The sequence below is a fragment of the Rhinatrema bivittatum genome, chromosome 1, assembly GCF_901001135.1.
Source record: "Rhinatrema bivittatum chromosome 1, aRhiBiv1.1, whole genome shotgun sequence".
NCBI classification, from domain to species: domain Eukaryota; kingdom Metazoa; phylum Chordata; class Amphibia; order Gymnophiona; family Rhinatrematidae; genus Rhinatrema; species Rhinatrema bivittatum.
This window is the reverse complement of record NC_042615.1, coordinates 497,676,333-497,696,259: the sequence shown is the minus strand read 5'-3', so window position 1 is coordinate 497,696,259 and position 19,927 is coordinate 497,676,333. Positions and strand designations below refer to the sequence as shown.

Genomic DNA, 19,927 nt, shown 5'->3' with positions numbered 1-19,927 from the left:
TCACTCAAATCTACCACTAAACCTCCTGAAGATCCGGGAAACTATAGACCAGTGAGCCTGACTTCAGTGCTGGGAAAAATAGTGGAAACTATTCTAAAGATCGAACTCGTAGAGCATATAGAAAGACATGGTTTAATGGAACACAGTCAGCATGGATTTACCCAAGGCAAGTCTTGCCTCACAAATCTGCTTCATTTTTTGAAGGGGTTAATAAACATGTGGATAAAGGTGAACCAGTAGATGTGGTGTATTTGGATTTTCAGAAGGCATTTGACAAAGTCCCTCATGAGAGGCTTCTAAGAAAACTAAAAAGTCATGGGACAGGAGGCAATGCCCTTTCGTGGTTTAAAAATTTGTTAAAAGACAGGAAACAGAGAGTAGGATTAAACGGTCAAATTTCTCAGTGGAAAAGGGTAAACAGTGGAGTGCCTCAGGGATCTGTACTTGGATTGGTGCTTTTCAATATATATATAAATGATCTAGAAAGGAATATGACGAGTGAGGTAATCAAATTTGCAGATGATACAAAATTATTCTGAGTAGTTAAATTTCAAGCAGATTGTGATAAATTGCAGGAGGACCTTGCGAGACTGGAAGACTGGGCATTCAAATGGCAGATGAAATTTAATGTGGACAAGTGCAAGGTGTTGCACATAAGGAAAAAAAGGGAGGTGGACCCTTGGGCCGAAGTGGGGTTGACGCTACCCGTAGGAGGGATCCTAGAGGTCCCCATCGGCAGGCGGAGAGGGCTGACGGACGGAGGCCGGCTGGCCCTTCACCACTACCAGCCCTTGTTCTCCGTGGGTTGAGCCTTTGGGTAACGACTGGACTTAAGTGACCTCCATCAGTGGTCGTCGATGGGTGGATTGAGGTCAGCCCAGAGGCAGCAACTAGTGTAGGTAACAGTCTGTACTGGACGAGGCGGAGTTCCGAAGACCCGGGCGCCAATAGGAACACAGTCTGACAGAGGGCGCCCAAGCAAGAGCAGGCTGAAGCCTAAATGAACCACGTCTAGGACAAAGGCTGAAGAGGTCTTTAAGCAAGGTGGGATCAAGACTGGCAGCAGGCTGGAAGCAGTGGCAAGCAAGGCTGAGGTCTGGACAAGGAGAGAATCAAAGGATGGTCAGACGAAGCAGAAGTCCAGGGCTGGAGAGAAGCAACGGCATGGTCAGACGATACAGAGGTTCAGGGATGGAGAGAGGCAACAGAGTAATCAGGCAATGCAGAGGTCCGGGGCTGGAGAGAGGCAACGGAGTAGTCAGGCGATGCAGAGGTCAAACCAGATTAGCAATCCGAAGGAGAGACGAAGGAACAGGAACTCAGTAACAAGGAAACAGGAACGAAGAAAATCAAGATCAGGAACCAGGAACAGTAGAAGCAATGAGCATTCGACTAGCGAGGGGACCTGTTGCAAAGGCAATTTGAGAGAGTGGAGCCCGGGCTTATATACTGGAGCTCTGCTAACGTCAACATCCGGGGCCGCGGCCAGGTTCCCGCTGCAGGCCCTATGAAAGGATCAGCAGTGTGCACGCCTAGGGAGGGGCGCGGTGCTGGTCGGGATGACGTCTCTCCATGGGCCACGCGGAGAGGGGAACTGCAGCAGAGCCGGAGGCCCCAGGGGCGGCCCAAGAATGGAGCCAGCAGCCCACAGCTGCCAGAGACTAGGGACCAGGTGCTGGATTGCTTTGAAAAAGGTGAGGGGGCCGAGCCGCGGATCTGCTGTGGCCGGCGTGCATAACAAATAACCTATGCTGTAATTACACAATGTTAGATTCCATATTAGGAGCTACCACCCAGGAAAAAGATCTAGGAGTCATAGTGGATAATACATTTAAATCATTGGCTCAGTGTGCTGTGGCAGTCAAAAAAGCAAAAGAATGTTAGGAATTATTAGGAAGGGAATGGTGAATAAAATGAGAAGTGTCTGTATCACTGCATGGTGAGACCGCACCTTGAGTACTGTGTAAAATTCTGGTCGCCGCATCTAAAAAAAGATATAGTTGCACTAGAGAAGGTAGAGAGTAGGGCGACCCAAAATGATAAAGGGGATGGAACAGCTCCCCTATTAGGAAAGACTAAAGAGGTTAGGGCTATTCAGCTTGGAGAAGAGACGGCTGGGAGGAGGGGGGGGGGGGGGGCGGAGATATGGTAGAAGTCTTTAAAATCATGAGAGGTCTAGAATGGGTAAATGTGAATCGGTTATTTACTCTTTCGGACTAGAGGGCACTCCATGAAGTTTGCAAGTAGCACATTTAAAACTAATCGGAGAAAATTCTTTTTGATTCAACGCACAATTAAGCTCTGGAATTTGTTGCCAGAGGATGTGGTTAGTGCGGTTAGTGCAGTTACTGTAGCTGAGTTTAACAAAGGTTTGGATGAGTTCTTGGAGGAGAAGTCCATTAATTGCTATTAATCAAGTTGACTTAGGGAACAGCCACTGCTATTACTGGCATCAGTTGCATGGGATCTACTTAGTGCTTGCCGGGTGCTTGTAGCCTGGATTGGCCACTGTTGGAAACAGGATGCTGGGCTTGATGGATCCTTGGTCTAACCCAGTATGTCAATTTCTTATGTTCTTATGTTGTACAGGAGTGTGGAGTGGGTACAAGAAGAAGAGTTAAGTCCAGAGGTTGGACCTGAAGTGGACTGAGCCAGGCTCCTTTCAGATAGCAGCTGTTCACTGCACAGACAGCTGACTTAAAACAGCTGGTACACAAAACAAGGAGATTTTATCAAATTTACCCAGTCGAACCCACCTGGTGCAGCATGATATCATTACCCCTCCTGGAGTTGTGGTGTGCATTGATCCTATCAGATTACCAAGGCCAGGTCCCATGTCATTGAGAGTGAAGTGAAGGAGATGCTCTGGCTTGGGGTAATAGAGGAGTCTAACAGTGATTGGTCCTCAACCATAGTATTGATGCTGAAGTCAGATGGGAGCGTTAAGTTCTGCATTGATTTTAAAAAGGTCAACGAGATCTCAAAACTCGACGCGTACCCTACGTCACAAGTGGATGAACTAACTGAGCATCTGGGACAAACCCAGTTCATCTCTATCCTGGACCTTACTAAAGGCAATTGGCAGGTACCTCTCATGCCAATGGCAAAGGAGAAGACTGTGATCTCAACACCAGGGGACTGTTCCAGTTTACCGTCCTCCCATTTGGACTCTATGGCATCCCTGCAATGTTTCAATGCTTGGTTGACCGCCTGCTCTGGCCACATCAAGGCTATATAGCCGCCTACTTGGATGACATCGTGGTGTACAGCCCAGATTGGAAGACGCATTTAACCCAAGTCCAGGCCATGCTAACTAGTCTGAGGAAAGCAGGACTAATGGCTAACCCTAGGAAGTGCTTGCTGGAAAGACAAGAAGTCCAGTATCATGGCTACATGCTGGGGAAGGGCAAGATCCATCCATAGACTTGGAAGATCGAGGCAATCTCATGGGTTCCAGTCCCGCAAACAAAAGCAAAAGTGAGAGTGTTCCTAGGCCTTATGGGGTATTACAGAAGGTTTATCCCCAATTACTTAGAGAAGGCGGAGCCTCCCACAAGGCTGTTGTTGAAGAAAGCACCAGAGAAGGTCCAGTGGTCAGAGGAAGCAGAGAAGGCCTTCCAAGCTTTGAAAGAGGCAATGTGCTTTGAACCATAAGTTTGGACTTCACAGAACCCTTCATGGTTCTGTGTATACCAATACACAGAACCATGAATATACCAATAACCATGAATATACCAATAGTGTATTTGAATTGTTATCATGTATAGCCCTATGTTTTTGATCATACTAGATTATAATTTATTTGTATTACATGTTCCTTTACTTGAAGTGATATCATGTATAGCCCTATGCTTTTGATTATACTATATTATAATTTATTTGTATTACATAAGAACATAAGAAAATGCCATACTGGGTCAGACCAAGGGTCCATCAAGCCCAGCATCCTGTTTCCAACAGTGGCCAATCCAGGCCATAAGAACCTGGCAAGTACCCAAAAACTAAGTCTATTCCATGTTACCATTGCTAATGGCAGTGGCTATTCTCTAAGTGAACTTAATAGCAGGTAATGGACTTCTCCTCCAAGAACTTATCCAATCCTTTTTTAAACACCGCTATACTAACTGCACTAAGCACATCCTCTGGCAACAAATTCCAGAGTTTAATTATGCGTTGAGTAAAAAAGAACTTTCTCCGATTAGTTTTAAATGTGCCCCATGCTAACTTCATGGAGTGCCCCCTAGTCTTTCTACTATTCGAAAGAGTAAATAACCGATTCACATCTACCTGTTCCTTGTACTCACCCCAAGGCGACAATTTAGTTCCTATGTAAACTGGTGCGATGTGTATCCTATATAGGAACATCGGTATATAAAAGTTAAAAATAAATAAATAAATGGTGCAGACCAATGCCTCAGAAGTAGGTTTGGGAGCAGTCTTAACCCAAGAGAAGGATTGCCAAGAACATCCTGTGGCATACATTAGACGGAAGGTGATGCCCTGCGAGAACCATTGCTCAACAATTGAGAAAGAGGCCTTGGCAGTTAAGTGGGCCTTAGAGGTCTTGCCCTATTACCTGCTGGGACGGCAGTTCAAACTCATAATGGACCTCCAATTGCTCCTATGGATGAATAGAAACAAGGCATCCAGTGTGAGAGTAATGAGATGGTTCTTGACCCTACAGCCCTTCAAATATCGAATATGACATAGGGCAGGAAAGGAAAACGCCACTGCAGATTTCCTGTCCGGAGAAGTGTCCCTTGTACAGGCAGGCACCAATCCCGACAAGACTGAGCTGAGGGGGAGGATATGCGAAGGAGCCTATAGAAAAACTGCCTCAGACTATCTTAAGGGATAGGGCATAGCTGTCTTGCCCGGTCCTCCTTAAGATGCAGACCCACAGGGAATCCTAGGTGAAGGGAGAAGCCCCTCATCTGAGAATAAGAACTCAGGACCTAGAAGAGTTAATGGGCCCTGGGGCACAGGCAGAAAGCCAGTCTGAGAAATCCTGCTACATATGATGTTTCTGTGTTACCTGAGCTGCATCATTTGTTTGTTTTGCTTTGCACTATGTTTTGCACTATAAATAAATTGCACAAAGGAAAGCACCAGAGTCTACCTTCTCACTATTTTGAAGCTGCAATTGCCCCAAGTTACCACAGGGTCAAAGAAAGGGAGAATTCCTATAGAGTTGTCATCTCCAGGACTTTTCATAGCAACACAATTTTATAGAGCACAATACAAACAATGATAATTAAAGACATTATTTCACTGCTGTCTTATTCTAAACTTTACCTTGACATAAAAATGTAAGATCTAATTCTGCAGCAGGAGTCCAAAATTGTTTGGGGTTTTTTTTGGCTTGTTGGTGTGGTAACATAGCCATATGCTGCCGAGCACATCCACTGGTTGTGTATCGTGGAACGACCTTTGGATATGGAGGTTATCTGCAATATAAGCAAGGTATCCAGAAGAATAAGCAGTCAGCAACAACTGACAGCAGTACTAATAGGGGTTGGTAGATTAGCAGGTGGTGCTGGAGTTCAAGTCAAATTTCCAAAACAGCCCTAAGAAGGTGCTGTAACTTTGCAAAATCTGACCACTGTCAGCTAAGTCTACTGGACACATCTTGGAGTCAGAGAGACTATGGACATCGAATTGCCTGTACCTTTCCACGGGGGCATTTTCTCCAAATGGGTTTGTTTTGCGCATACCTTGACAGGAATGAACCTCGTTCGTAAACCATGGCATGTTGGAGATTATCTCAATCTCTCACATTTTTTGCTAATACCCTTCTTAGTACTTGCATTCTAACAAACGGGCCGATACAGTAAAGTGCGCTCCAGTGGAGCGCACTGTTAGCCCGCATTTGGCTGCGCGTTTTCGACACGCTGTTTTTACCCCTTATACAGTAAGGGGTAATAGTGTGTCGAAAATGCGCGGCCAACCCCGTGCTCAGCAGCATATGGCTATGTTACCACACCAACAAGCCAAAAATGCATGTTGATGGTCCTATTAGTTATTCCCGCGTGATACAGAAAGTAAAATGTGCAGCCAAGCCACACATTTTACTTTCAGAAATTAACACCTGCCAAAGGCTGGCATTAATTTTGGCCAGCACCGGGAAAGTGTACAGAAAAGCAGAAAAAAACTGCTTTTCTGTACACCCTCCGACTTAATATCATAGCGATATTAAGTCAGAGGCTCCAAAATTTAAAAAAAATTTAAAAAAAAAATTAAAAATCTGCTCGCGGCCCGCGGGTTGGAAGACGGACGCTCAATTTAGCCGGCGTCCGTTTTCCAAACCCGTGGCTGTCAGTGGGTTCGAGAACCGACGCCGGTAAAATTGAGCGTCAGCTGTCAAACCCGCTGACAGCCGCCGCTTCTGTCAAAAAGGAGGCGCTAGGGACTCGCTAGTGTCCCTAGCGCCTCCTTTACCACAGGCCCTAATTTACATACCTGGGCTTTCTGAATCGCGTGCCCAGAAGAGTGGCCTGTGCGCGTGTATTGAGAGCGGGCGCTCGCCGGCTCTCCCGTGTGTTTTTCTGTATCGCCCTGAAAGAAAGCCTCCTTCTGGAGTTCATAAGGTGTAATCTTAACTGGGAACATATCAAGATGCACTTGCAAATTCTTCTTAATCAGACCAGTGGCACCCAGTATGATTGGGAGTATTTCTATATCTATCTTATTTATTTAAAAAACGTATATTCCGCCCACAGCAGAAAAACTGTGCTGGGCGGATCACAGTCATACACTCAAAATAAAACAGTTAAAACAATACAATTTACAAATTAAAATAGATTAAACACTTAACATTAAAAATGATATCCAGCTGAATCATAATGCAAATGCACACTTATTTTCCAAATAGTTCTTGAAACAAGCCTTAAGGCTGCAAGATCTGGACAAGAACGCAGTGCCGTAGGCAAAGTGTTCCATAATACTGGCCCAATCACTGACATGGCCCGATGACGAGTTTCTTGCCACATTTTCTTGGTGTCTGATTGCATCTCTTAGTACTTAAGGATCATAGCTGTCTCCATACAATCTACAGTATCATCGCTGGATACTGACACCTCTGTCAGCAATGCTGTTCTTGTGTTCTTCTCCTTCACCACAATATCTGGTTTTCGCAAATGGATCTTCTTGTCAGTGGGAACAGAAAAGTTCCAGGTGATCACAACTTCGTCATTCTCTTCTATTCATTTAGGGTTATGCTCCCAATATTTGTTTATGTCGATGTTACAATGTTTACACAGCTTCTAATGAATAAGCCATGCTACTTTGTTCTGCCTCTCTGTACACAGGCCTTCTGACATCAGCATATCACATCCTCTGATGAGATGTGTAACCATTTCAATTTGGTTCTGCAGAATCTGCATTTGTCCATTTTGCCAGTCTTTTCTATGCTGGCTGTGAACCATCTCAGCTGTAGTCCACTATCATGTGCTGCAATTACCAATCTGTCATCCATACGTTTGAATTTACCTCTTCTCAACCATTGCTGCGTCAAATCTTGATCCATGTGGCTTGCTGAAGTAGCTCTCTATACTTACCACTGTACTTATTCTTTTGCCAGTTATTTGCCGGTCTGATTCTTTAAAAGAGTTTCTCCTCTTGTCCTGCTAATTCTGTAGCTTCTCTACCTTTGCGTACTGGTGGATCTTCAGTCATTCCCTCTATTTGCCGGAATGATAGCCCTAGCTTAAGGACTGAAGATTGTTGCTCACTTTTGTACTTCTCCAGTATTTTAGCATTTGTGTCCATTGGTGCCATTAAGTATGCCTGAAGGCCTATTATAGTAGCTCCTATAGGTGTAATCAATGTTAATAAGACCCACACCACCTTCAGTTCTTGGGATGTACAATCTTGGCAAGCACTGGTTCTTATACATTTCCTGAAGGGCATGGAGAAGCTTTCTTGTTTTTACATCCAATATATTTATGAGGCCAGTCTAGACTTTTGTGTCCCGATGTACCTGAGGGCAATGACATATGGAGTCTTGCACTCCTGACAAGATCACCCAAGACGAATAGCCCTGCAGTGAGGTTCCAGACTAACTGCTTTCTAATCACTACACCTTTACAAGTCCTCGGTAGTGAATCAGGTAGGGGAAGATGACAGGTTCTCAACAACTGTTTAAGTGAATGAAGGTTATAGCAGGTCTGGTCATCTGTGCCTGTCCTTGCTACTGACACTAATTTTACAGCTTGCCAAGGCTGTGTGGTTGCTATTGGTGGAATAGTTTCCACACACAAAAAAATAAGATAACCTACCTTCACAGAAACACCTGTGGCTAGTGTGGGTTGTAGGTGCCACTTCAAGATCCAACAGTGAATCCTTGGTGGAGATCATCTTCATATCAAGGGACCATCAGTGGTACTGAACCTTACTCTGCTCTATGTTAAGAACTGTTTCACAAATTTTGGAGCAGAAATTTAAAATGTTTGTTTTGCTTAATTTCTTTGGCTGCAAGAGCCTGAAGGATTTTGAAAGTAGTAAACTGCCTGATTTGAAAATATCTCGTGGAAGAGTACTGATGGCTTGCTACCTGATTTAGACTTACCCTGAGGAAGACCCACTTACAGGCTGATACAGTACAGTGTGCTCCGATGGAGCTCACTGTTAACCCGCAGTTGGATGCGCATTTTCGACGCGCTAGCTTTACCCCTTATTCAGTAAGGGGTAATAGCGGGTCGAAAACGCACGTCCAACCCCCCAGAACTAATAGTGCCCGCAAATTGTTGATGGCCCTATTAGTCATTCCCGCGCAATACAGTAAGTAAAATGTGCAGCCAAGCCGTACATTTTACTTTCAGAAATTAGCGCCTACCCAAAGGTAGACGTTTAATTTCTGCCGGCGCCGGGGAAGTGCACCCTCCGACTTAATATCATGGTGATATGAAGTCAGAGGTCCCAAAAGTTTAAAGAAGTTAAAAATTTAAAATCAGCCCGCGGCTCGTGGGTTGAAAATCGAACGCTCAATTTTGCCGGCGTCCGGTTTCCGAGCCTGTGGCTGTCAGCGGGTTTGAGAACTGATGCCGGCAAAATTGAGCGTCGGCTGTCAAACCCGCTGACAGCCACCGCTCCTGTCCAAAAAGAGGCGCTAGGGACGCGCTAGTGTCCCTAGTGCCTCTTTTTACCGCGGGCCCTAATTTAAATATTTTGTTTTACTGTATCACGCGCACAGGACATGGCCTGGGTGCACGCCGGGAGAGAATACTATCTAATCTTGAACCAATGTTTTTTTTCTTTGAAAGGCTAATAAAGGAGATATTTATTTCCTATTTCTTTAGCCAAAAGCCTCTTCTAATAGCGGCGTTCAAAGTCAAAGCTTTAGCACAAAATAATATGGCAGCTTAGGAAGGGTCAATCGTAATCCTGGAGAACATATTAAGGAATGACTATAGGGTCTTGGGAAATGCTCTAGCCCTACAACCCTCCTTCCTCATTGCCTCTAATTCTAATTGTGGGTCTGGAGGCATATTCTGAGAGTATTGTTTGTTGAAGGGTGAGGCTGTTCATTTAATATAGTCTTTATAATGTGACCTCTGTCGTCATATCTACTACATTCTTAAGATCTAATACACCTTCAACTGAAGATGCTGTTTCTCTAAAGAGTCCCAATATGTAGAATAATATCCCAGAGGTCATGGTTAGAAATGTGAAACCTTTTAATTGGTTGAAACAATTTCCTGATAATAAGGTTACTGCTTGTTTATTAGAAGTATTCTTTCTCCACCATGGATTAAGGTCCAAAGCAATGCATAATATGTTTTATGAGTAAAGTAAGGCCTGACTCACAAAAAAAACCAAACACTATTGCTTTATTTCAGAGTGAGATTCTTCCTGACACTCAAGGGACTCTAACCGCAGATTCTTGACTTGAAGACAGAGATATTGTCTCCAAGCCCCCTTAGTCATCTACCAGAGGTTTAAACAGAAAAGGCTTTTGTTAGCTGGGGATCAGGCCTTGGATTCTAGACAAAAAAAAGTCAAGATTAGCAGCAAAAGTTTTGTTTAACCATTTAAGATGCTAGAATTATGTCTCACTAAAACAGCTTGTGATTGACCTGAAGGTAATCTGTGAATTGTCCTAGGAATACCTGAATGTGCCATAGTAGAATGCACCTTTGGGCAGGCTGTGCAAATTGACCATACTACCAATGCACTGGATTTTACAATCTGGATTTAGTCTTCGGTTTTTCCATCCATCTACTGTTTGATGCTTGTAAGCACAGATGATAGGTCAGATATGCAAGAATTCCATTGAATGCCCCCTGGAATCAATGCACTGGGTTCCCTCAGCAGTAGGGTATGGCCTACTGGTGCCTTTTTGTTTTATCCCTCAGGAGAACAGGTTTGTTTTACATTTGCTGCTATTCCTAAGAAACCCTTGGGTCAACCCAGCTGCAGGAGAGCCACTTCTAGTGCTTTGGTAGTGGTGGTTTCCAATAGCGTTGCCACCTTCAGCAAGGTGGGGATCCACTCAGTCAAGGGAGAAATCCTTTTTTTTCCTTCTCAACCAAAAAGAAAAAAGAAATCAATAATTTTACAATGCCTCTATGGTAACAGCAGTCCATGGTCGCTGTGAGTGGCACAGTAATGATGATCACTTGGGCCCCAGTGGTCCTTGCTCGGGTTGGCCAGTGGTGAGGCCCCCTTTCCAAATCAGGGCCCTGATCAGCCTCCCGTGGCACTATCCTCCCCCTGGGGCCTCTGCAGCTCAGCCGATTTGAGTCCAAACTGTACAAGAACCACCCGGGCTGGGGTTGGCTGAACAGTGCCAGCACACCTTGATCTCATCGAGGGGTCCCCTTTCACGGCATCAGCCCTAGGACAGCTGCACCCGGAGTACCTCTGCTGCTGGCTACCCCCTTTTGCTGCTGGTCCTACAGATGCAGCAGCAGCCTCTGCACTTCCCTAATGGCTTAGGTTTTTTGGGTGTTTTTTTTAAATTTTAGATTTGTTCACTTAACTTTCCCCAACCCGAGCTCGGCGTGAGTTACATTTCACGCTTGTTTCTTACGTCACAGGAGAAAGGATGGGAGCTCGCCTCTTGCTTGTTCCGTTGCCATCACCTTTGCACTGGGAGGGAGACCCACTCTGCCTGGTCCCAGGCTTGCTGGCCATCCGTTTCTGAGGCCGCTAAGAAGAGACAGAGGGGCTGGCCGCTGCCAGCCCACGGTCGACGTGGCATGCTGAGCCTTTCTTCCCTGGTGGGGCGGGGCGGTTCGGGGGCAGTGCCAGCCTTATGACACCGCTCAGTCCTTTCCTTTCCCTGCTGGACAGTGGCCCCTGCTGGCTCCCTTTCTGGTAAGCCAAGTCCGCTTGCGACGGAGGCTTTCCATCCCACCAGCTGGGAGGAGGCGGGAAAGCTGGAACCCGCCAGTCCCAGGGTTGTTGTGCCTTTCCCCCTCATTTGTAAAGAACAGTGCTTCTTCAAGTTTTTAATTCCCTTTTTTTTTTTTAATTTTTTTCCTGCCATCTGGAGTGCTGGGAAAGCACCTCCATGGGCATGGAAGCTGCTGCAGACTGAGAACGAGCCGGGGGAGGTCCTTCGGAAGAGTCAGAAGAGCCTCCAGAAACCTCATTAGTCGTCCGTCCCCCCGTAGGGGCAAGGGCTAATCCTAGGTGTCCGTATCGGTGTGGGAGAGAGACTTAGAATCAAGACATACAAGCTCTTATTGCGTAGGGAAATAGATATCTCCCCAGCTTTAAACAGTACAACCAAATGAAGAAAGAACATTTTTTTAAAAGTAACTGTGAGCAGACTTTCATGCCAAGGCGCTTCACTTCCCCTCTTGCCCTGTGCCATTCGGGACGCAGGCAACTACGCCGCACTGTAACTTAGTATTCTTTTCATTCTCCCAATTAATCTTTCCCCGAAAAACTTACATTTTTAGACATTCCCAACCCCTCCCCCCCCCAAAAAAAAAAAAATCCCAAATGTTTGTGTTCCTCGGTTCCCGCCGTTCCTTTAAACATCGAGTCCTGTCCTGACCCATTCAATCACTTTACAGTCTCAGTTCTCCAAAGCATCAAAATCAAAGGATCTCAGCTTCGGTCCTCAAGCTCTGGTGCTCAGGGTAACCAAACTTTTGAAATTAGAAGATATGCATGCACATGCTTCATGTATGCAGCAGGGGGGAGGGAATTCTAGTTGCATGGCATGTTCAGGTTCTGTGCTATGATTTTTATGGTTTTGGTTCCTGTCTTCCATCTTTGCTGCTTATGCAGCTCCCCAGCTAGGCGGGTGCTAGTGTAAATAATAAAAGTTCATTAATATCTGCTGCCACCACCTAATATTCTACCAAATGCCTCTGATAAATATTCACTGTGTAGGCTGTGTACGTCTAATAGCTCTGAGGAAAAGATAAGTAGTAATAGCAGCAATATACTGAAAACCAGAGCTGTCTGCAAACTCCTCGCCTAAACATTATTTTCCCCTGGAATTCTTTTAGAGCTGGTGAGTGGCTACACGCGGGGACTATATTTTCACCAAATCCTGCCCAAGCTGCTTCTGCTGTAGATATCACTGCCTCTGCCATCCATTTATCCTTCACATCCATTCTGTTGATGGTGCCAGCATTTTCCAGACCCCGCATGGGTAAGGGATTTTGCTCACTTTGGCGAATTTTTGACAGTGGGCTGAATTCAGCTCCATTTTCATCAGTGGTGAAATAGTGACATATTTGAAGGGATTTATAAAAGAAAAAATAAAAAAAATAAAGTCTTAATTTATCTTAAATTTTCCTCGTGCTTGATCGAAGCTGCATAAAATCCATTCTAAGCTTTTCCTCCAATCACAATCGGTGCCGAGCTGCCAGGAGAAAATCTTATTCCCCCCCCGAAGATTCTCTGCACCGCGCCCCGAGACTTGCTCATTCTGGGGCATCATCGCCAGTTTCAGTAAATGGAACGGCTTTGAAGTATGCGCGCTGACCATGGATCTGGTTGGGGGGAAATCCTTCAGAGGGGCGCTCGGATGGCGGGGGGGGGAGGGCGGATCTAGTCTAGCAGTATCCTTTTCGTTTCTCCCTTGCCCAGCGGGCTTGGATCCCACCAACTGTGTAACGAGATAAAAGCATTTAAAGGTGGGGCAGTCCCAATCCGCCCCTCTCCTTTGCTAACTTGTGTGGTTGTTTTGTAGGTGACCCCAGGCCTACAATTATGCCTTAAGAGATATTTTTATTCCGCCGTTTGAATATCTTGCTAGGAATGGATACGGGCAAAAACCTTGACATGAACACAGCGGATATATAGCAGTACGTTCATTCTCACTACCTGAAGTCTACCTTTCCGAGAAAGCAGTGAGAGAGCCTGTCCAGGCCCATAAGGATAGGATTTATAAGCATTTTATAATAAGTTTTATAGAAATCACGCAAACATTTTTTTTTTTTTTTTACATTGTGATCCTGAGGTGGTTAAAGCCTTTTTCCTTTCAGCACTTGGGTTTAAGTTAGTATCAGAGCCCCAGAGCAGTTTGTGCTTGCACACCTCCGAGGCAGGGAGCTTTTCTGTTGCTAACATACCATTCCCAATATCAGAGCCTGGTTGCCCTCAAGGTTGACAACCGCCTATAAAATTTACACACTGCCCACAACCCAGAAATAAACTTGTCCAAAGGGTCTGTACATTTCTTGCAAGCAGTCTCTAAATTCAGGCGGGCCTCTCCCAGCTCCCTCTGATGTCATCAGCAGCAGGAAGTGACACGTGCCAGGCTAAGAAGACCCAGCCTGAGATTCCCTCGCAGCCGGGCTGGGCTACCGATGTCAGGGGCCCGGGGGGAACACGTTTTCAGCATCTGGTGTGGCGTGGCGCGGCGTAGGGCTCGTCTCCCCTCCCCCCACTCCCCTTTCCAGAAAAAAAGTCCTCGTTTAAACTGGTGACAACAGGAACAAATGAGGACAGATAATAACAGCCATTTCCTCTACATTTGTGAGCCCCCTTGCCTTAAACCTCCTACTTAGCACAGGAACCTAAAGGCAGGAGATCTTTAAAATTAAAATACACAGCCGTGTGCCTGCAGTTTGATTTCTCTCCTCGCAGCTCTGCCTCTGTTCTCTGCCTTCTCCTGGTTTTAGCTGTGCTTCCTTATTCTTTCTGATGTCCTTCTCCCCCTTCTCTTTTCTGTTTCTTCTTCTTTGACTCAGAGTATTTTAACCTTCTTCTCTCTTTGTACTTTTTTCTCTTGTTTCTCTCCTTTCTCCTCTCGTCTCTTCCTGCATGATCTCCTTTCCACCTTCCTCTTCCCTTTTCTCCTTCAGTTCTTCTTCCTCCTCCATCATCTCTCTGGATTCCTTCCCCTCACCAAATCTCTCTCTCTGTCCCCATCCTCTGTCTTCCCGCTCCCCCCCCCCCCCAAATCAGGGTTCCTTTCTCCCTCCCCCTCCATTCTGGGTCTGATCCCAGTCCTCTCTGCCTTCCCTTCCCTTTTCTCTTCCCTTCATTGCACTCTCTTTTCACATCCTAACTTTTTTTTTTTTTTTTTACAACTTTCAGTTCTCTCACCTTCCCTTCCTCTACATTCTCCTCTCTCTTGCACTTCCATTCCTTTCCTGCCATGTCATTCCTTATCCCTACAACGTTTTCACATCCCTCTACATTTCTTACCCCTTTCTTCCACCATTCCTTCATTTCTCTCTTCCCTAGCACTCACTCTTCTGCCTTTTCCCCTTCCTCCAGCATCCATCCTTTTATCCCTTCCCCTTCATCATTTATCCCCTGCCTCTTGCCCCCGTTTCCCCAGTATATATCCCCCTCCCTTCCTTCCCCAGCATCTGCCTCCTGCCTCTTACCCCCCACCCCTTCCCCTAGCATCTGTGCCCCCTGTTTTTATCCTCCTTCTTCCCCACGATCTGGACCCCTGTCTCACATGCGCACACCCTCCCCCCTCCCCCCACTTACCCCACTCTGCCCCAGCATCAGTTCCCCTCTTATCGCTCTACTGGCAGCAGCTAACAACAGGAGCCTATCCCATGGCAGCTGCCGGCACTGCGAGCAAACTGCGGATCAATAGCAGGAAAAGCGCCGCCGGTGATATGTGAAGTTTGCTGGTGGCTACCACAGAACAGTCTCCCGCTATTTTTCTAGGCCAGATCCTGTGATTTTAAATGACAGTGGCTGCCATTTGAATCCTAGTTGGCTGGGAGTTTCCTGCTGTTGAATGGGAGAGCAGGAGACGGGCTCCTGAAGCAGGAGACTCCTGCCCGATGTGAGAGACTCGGCGGTCTGACGCACACAGACACACACACACAGACACACACACACACACTCTCTCTCTCTCTCTCTCTGCAACACTGAGATAGTTTTATTGACAGTCAGTTTAAAAGCCAGGGTGTAAATGAAATAAAACCAAAACCTCAGACTGCTTCTGTGCAGTTGGCAATCCTGGGGGCAGTGGGGCACCGCCGAGGGCAGACGGTGTGCTAGTTCCTGAGACCGGCCTACAGTTTTAATCTGGCCCTGCATCCCCTCAGTTTGCTAAGCCTGCTGTGTTCTGGGAGGATCTTCTTGCTCTGCCAAAAGTGGTGCTTAAAATGTAAAAAAAAGAAAGAAAAGAAAACCCACACTGCTCAGAAGACCTCCCTTTCAGATAGTAGTGATTTTTTTTTTTTAAGTGGAGTTTGCCCTGAAAGCTGAAACTTAACAACAGTGCAACTTATTCCACCAAGAAGGAAGAGGGGGGAATAAGGGCACGGATGTCTTAGCTATATACTTCGGAGCTCCCTCCAGATTTCTGCAAAGTTCCTGTTCCATTATCTGGATGAAAAAAAAAATTGTAATTACCAGTTCATGTGAGGTCTGGACACATAACGGGGGTGGGGAACTTTCACTGACCCCACCCCCCACCTCACCATGGCCACCACCCCCGCAGCATCTCTCCTGCTAATATATTCCAGAAACTGTGAAGCTGTTGAGAAGTTTGTTGGCTCTTTCAGAGCCTTGTACAGGACCAGTCCCTACCAAATGCTTTGAATTTCCTGTACAAAGCCTAAATAGTGAGCAGGAAGGGATTAGACCCAGACGAATTCCAGTTTTGCTTTGATTAGAAACCTTGAAACCAAACAAGGCACCTGTGGTGGTATAATATAACTATGAAGGTTATACTGTACCCCACCCAGAACATGGAAAGGGTGGGTTAAAAATGTTTTAAATAACTAAAATAAATGCAAGGTGACCCAGTTTCTGAGCACAGGCAGAGACTAAAGGTCTGCCAGGTTTTATTTGAAAGCTGCTCTCCTGATGCTTTCTGGTGCCTGCAGTCAAGTCTCCCCCAGATCTGCGACTGCCACGGCAACTGCCACCATATGCGGCAGCTTTGTGCACAAGTCCACCTCACGCTCCACTTTACAGTTATGGCCACCGATGTGCACCTTTCCAGCCCCAGATGCTGCTGCCTGATTTGGTCGTCAACCCCTCCCTCACACACCCCCCCCTAGCCCCCTAGCCCCCAGCCACCGCGCCACCCCCTGTGTTTACTGTTGCTATTTGCCTCTGGTTCCTCTGGGCCAGGCATCCTCTCTGGTGGCTGGGCGGATTTTTGGAAGGAGGGTGGTATTTGAGACTGAATGGCTTGGGAGACGCCGGAGGCTGGAGGGTGGCTGGATGGGAAGATGAGTAGATGGAGGGAGGGAGGGAGGAAGGTACTTGAGAGTGGTGGAGAGGAAGGGGGTGGGGTGGCTGGGTGAATGGATGGAGGATTTAAAATCTGGAATGGACAGAGGTATGGTGGGAGGGAAGGAGCTGAGACTGGTGAGAAGGGATGACAGGAAGGACTTGATGATTAGATGATTAGATGGAGGGAGGGATTTCAGAGTGGTTGACAGAGGGCAGAGGACTGAGTGGAGAGTGATAGGTGGATGGAGGGAGGGAGGGAGGGATGAGATTAGTGGAAAGGAAGAGATGCAGTGAAAGATGAAAGAGTGTACACGTTAAGCACTGTAACATTTCTGCAAATGAGCTGTAGAACTAGCACAGAATTAATTTAGCTCTGGATCTACCACAGGGAACCCGGGGGCCATGCTTTGGTGTCCCAAGGCAGGGGCAGAGGCTATGAGGACCACAATGCACTGGGATAATTAGCGCAGACCCCAGTCAAGTTGCTGCTGGGGGAGCAAAGTTTTCCCGCAAGATACAGTAAGCAGCAGTGAATAGGCGCAGAGACAGACTTAGCTGAATCCAAACAAGTTCTGCTGTGCCTGCATTCGGCCTGACCCTCCGATCTGGGAAGCAGAGCGGGGTATGTCAGGGGGCGTAACCCTTCTACACCCTGGCAGCCAGGCTGAGAGTTGGGATAAGAAATAGGTAGACGTATGAATGTGGCTGTGCATCTCTTGTCTCCACGCGTACATAGCTCTGCTTTTCACTGCATAGTTTTCAGAACGGGCGATGTAGGGTGGGTATTTTTGGGGGGGGGTGAGGCAAGGCACGATATCAAATTTACGGAATCCGTTCAGCAGGGCTGGAGAAACTTGGGGATTGCCCCCGTTATGAAAATATGAGAGCAGAGGGGTGGAGGTGGGATTGAAGCAGTACTCGTAGCATCTTCCCTCCTTCCAGCGGCGCGCGCGCACGGAACGTTTTAAAGAACAGCAAAAACCCAAGGCAGGCGCCGGGCAAACATCTGCTCCAGCACGAGGTCCACATCGGGGGAGGGGGCGCGCGGGGGACCTAGGCGGTCTGGAAAGCTCGCGGAGCGCCGAATCTCTGTGCATTTCTTCGGTCTGGGCAATAACAGGAATCCCTGCCCGGAAGCCACCTCTGCAGGACCAAGAGAGTGGGGCTACCAGCCAGCTGCCTCGGAGCGCCAGTCAAGAGAGAAAAGCAAACACACGCGAAAGAAGGGACTTTTTTTTTTTTTTTGCTCGCAAAAAGCTTCTGCCCAACCGATTCCGCGAAGTTGTCCGCTTGGGACCTTTCTCTGTCTCTGTACCTGGAGGCTGAGGGGGGAGGCAGCGTCTCACTTGCTCACACCGCAGCTCGGGAGATGGGGGGGGGGGGGACAGTTTAAACCTCCTTTCCTGCCCTCTCGCCGTTCTCCTGTACACATCAAGCCCCAGCCTCTACAAATCTGAAATCATCCCCCCTCTCTCTCTGAACCCCCAATAAACAGTCCCTTCCCAGCCAGGCTTCCCAACACTTTGGAAAGATGAAACCAGAACATACCTCTAGTGTTCTCTCTCTGCTTCTTTGATGGGTTGTTTTAAAGACTTTTCTGTTGTTGGCTCTCCGAGAGCGACAAAAAAGAAAAAAAAGAAAAAGAAAATAATAAAATGTTTAGAATTCCAGACAAGGAGCAGAGTTTAGAAAAACAAGTTTAAAGGAGCTGGGATGACAGAATTTTTGTTTTCTCTTCTTTGTTCTCTGCCTTGCTTTTTTGCTCCTGTCTCCGCCAGCAGATCAGAGCATCTGAACTCTTCTGTAGAGAGAGAGGCACCCACCCACCCAACAGAAGGAGAAACCAGAGGCTGTGGATTCAAATCCCACCCCCTCCTCCTCCTCCTCCTCCTTCCCTCTCAGAGCCCAGGCTGCTGAGGCTGCCGCTCTGGGATGGATGGGGTGTGGCACCGAGGGAGGAAAGTCTGTGCACACTTAAGTTTGCCGCATCCTCTTCATTCAAAACAAAAAATTAAATTTAATTTAAACCTTCAATGTTTTGTGTGCAGGTATCCGCCTTGGGGCACCATCTGTCTTCCATTGCTTCACCTGCCAAAACATTTTTCAAAGGCAGCAAAGGAATATGATGAAAAGAAAAGACTCTCCACATCTCCTCCTCCCAGCCAAATGGATAGCTTGAGTTTATTTTTCCACACTTTGCACCGAGTTCGGTAATATAGTTTACACAGAAAAATATATGTGCAGATCATATATTGGACGCATGGCAACAAACACACTAAGGGGTTAAATTAACACAAGTTTGAGACTTGGGAGCAGTAGGGCCAACCATCAAGGCTTCAACCGTGGCCACTGCCCATTCGCACATCTTTCATATGCATTCATAATTCAATCGTTTAAAAAAAAATGTATCCCTTACCTCATGCTTGGATCAGAAATGGCTGGGCAGCATGCAGGCTGCAAACTCTTAAGCACTGACATAGCAAATGATGGCAGATAAAGACCAAAAATGGCCCATCCAGTTTTGGTAATTTTAAATGTCAATAGGTGAATAGGTTTGAAGTGCAGTGATGGTGGGGTAGGGGGGAGAGCAGAGTGACTCTGGTAGAGGGGCACTTTTTTTTTTTTCAAAAGTAGCTGGAATGCTGTCTTGGGGATACAGCCTAAAAACCATCAAATAATATACCAAGAATCATACAGTGCCACTGATCCTGACACCATACTCATCTCACTTCATACTCCTTCAGAGCTGCAAATGAGTTCAGTGTTCAGGGTATCGCTAATGAATATGCATGAGGCAGATTTCCATATATGCTGCCTCAATTGTATGCAGATCTGTTTCTTGCATATTCATTAGGGATACCCTGAACACTCCATCTCTTTGCATCCCTAGAGGACTGAAATACCACTGTCTAGCGCTATATAAGTCCTAAAGCTGTTTGGGGTTTATTTTCATTTTTAGTTTTTCTTTAAAATTTTGAATCTCTAAGGGTTCTCAATCCTAAATTTGGGGACGGGGAGAAATATGTGGATTGAGGTTGAGGTTTTCAAGGTTCTAAGAAAGGTGTGGAAATTCCATTCCTCCAGGGTCACAAACTGTTCTGGTTTTTAGGACAATGGTAATAAATATGCATGAATTTGATCTGCATACAAATGATGCAGGGTTCATGCAAAACTCTCTACTGCCTATTCATTAGGGATAGGCCTGAAAACCTGACTGACTGTGAGGTCCCCAGGACAGGTTTTGGAAGTTATGTTCTAGAGAGCATACACTGGTGCCACCACATCACACTCAGGCCATCATAAA

General features: G+C 46.5%; 1 protein-coding gene across 1 annotated transcript in view; it reads right to left on the bottom strand.

Annotated features, from left to right (window-relative positions):
* Positions 1-18,449, bottom strand: part of BGN (biglycan) — a 48,225-nt gene extending 29,776 nt beyond the window's left edge. Inside the window, exon 1 of the mRNA XM_029609161.1 lies at positions 18,172-18,449. The gene's annotated coding sequence lies outside the window, so the exon portion shown is untranslated. The remainder of the gene's footprint in view (positions 1-18,171) is intronic.
* Positions 18,450-19,927: the final 1,478 nt, after the last annotated feature.